Source organism: Aplysia californica, unplaced genomic scaffold (assembly GCF_000002075.1).
Source record: "Aplysia californica isolate F4 #8 unplaced genomic scaffold, AplCal3.0 scaffold00065, whole genome shotgun sequence".
Lineage (NCBI taxonomy): Eukaryota > Metazoa > Mollusca > Gastropoda > Aplysiida > Aplysiidae > Aplysia > Aplysia californica.
Window position 1 is genome coordinate 1,958,224 of NW_004797335.1, and position 1,704 is coordinate 1,959,927.

The window sequence follows — 1,704 nt, forward strand, 5'->3', positions numbered from 1 at the left end:
TCTCTCTCTTCCCTTCGACGATTTAGATATTTAGTCTTCGTTTCTTTGGATTATCTGGTGCATAATATGATAGACCTGCCAATCCTGCAATAGGGCCCGTGGGTTCAGATCAGGGGAATAACGAGATTAAAATAGACATATTCAGTAATTCAGCCAGTCGCGTTCAAAGAGCAGACATGATAATGAATAAGAGTGAAGACAGTGTAAACAAGTTTTAGATTAACGTCGAGAATGAGTAATTACAGCAGAGAAAACTAATATTCTTTGTAAATAAAATATTAAAAGAAAATGATAATAAAGAACCACATAAAAAATCAAATTATGAAAAAGAATTAAAAAGGACTGCAGATACATCAGTCGTCAAGCCGACACAGGACGCTCACAAGATTTAAAATTAGGCCTAGATAACCAACTTCTTTTGGTTCTTCGTGTGGACGACTAGCGTATTAAAAAAAATATTGATAATGTTTCGAGGAATATAATACTCTTTCAAAGTTCGAATGAAACAAAACAAACAAAACAAAAGAAGAAGACGAAGTATATATATAGATCTAGATCTAATGGATCTGATATACAGCGAACATGCAGACCCCGTCTAGGTGAACACGGCGAGGCGGAAACCTTTCATACAAGCAAAGCCAAATGACAGTCAAACCATGTTGGTAGTGTGGTCGATAATTGTTTTGGCATCATTTTCTTTGCCGAAGTCCATCATACAACTCATGAAAGTTAAAGCAACCTTGTTATCAAGATAATGATTAGATCTAAAGGTACCATCAAAATAAATATAATACAGCGTGTGAGAACCGTGACATGACAGATTCTGAGCAAAAACAATGATTTAGAGTTTGGAGGAATCATGTTTAATTCTTGATCACTACAAGTACATTAATGTACAATGTGCCTTCAAGGAAAAGAAAAATAGCTTTCAGTAAAATTTAAATTATTATGATATAATAACAAGACAGGAAGAGAGGAAGGAAAAAAATTATCATCTCCCCGGCGGGGAATCGAACCCCGGTCTCCCGCGTGACAGGCGGGGATACTTACCACTATACTACCGAGGAGCCGGCTGCTAGTGTGACTTTAAAAATATCATCCGCACGTTTGCATTCATCAACATAGTCACGTGACCTCAGCGTTTGGTCAAGATTCAAGACAATCCAAAATGGACGTTATGTGTTGTCTGTTGTTGTAGGACTGCCATCGGTAGACATTGTAACACAGCCTACAGGAATACAATGACACTGTAATGGATATTGAACGTGCGGATGTGCATTGAAGTTACTTCAAGGGTGAGTGAGTTCTATGTTTTATTAACTTTTCTTCTTCAAAGGAGGGTGCGAACAAATTTTGCAAAACGGCGCAACGTACGAAACGAGTTACTCCCCTTTCAAATTTCTGAAAAAAATGTTGCCTTCCGTGTTTCAACAACACTTGTTTTCCAAAGTTATTGAACACGCCACCGTTTTGATTTAATTATAATTAAATCATTTTGCTTTTCTGCTTTTACTTAGAATCTAGTATTTGTGAACTGAAGAGTCATTTGTACGAAACTTTGTATCGTCTTTTTGGTTGCTCGTACTCATCATTAGAGACCTGTTGTGTTGTGTGTAGCAAGTGCTGTGTGACAGGCTTACACATTCCAACCAAAAATAGAGAATGAGGAATTTGTGGAAGAAATAAAGAGGTCCCTGCCCATTT

At 37.1% G+C, this 1,704-nt stretch overlaps 1 non-coding gene across 1 annotated transcript; it reads right to left on the reverse strand.

Annotated features, from left to right (window-relative positions):
• Positions 1-995: 995 nt before the first annotated feature.
• On the reverse strand, positions 996-1,067 carry TRNAD-GUC. Its single transcript has one exon. It is a non-coding gene; the product is annotated as a tRNA-Asp (tRNA).
• Between the last annotated feature and the right edge of the window lie 637 nt (positions 1,068-1,704).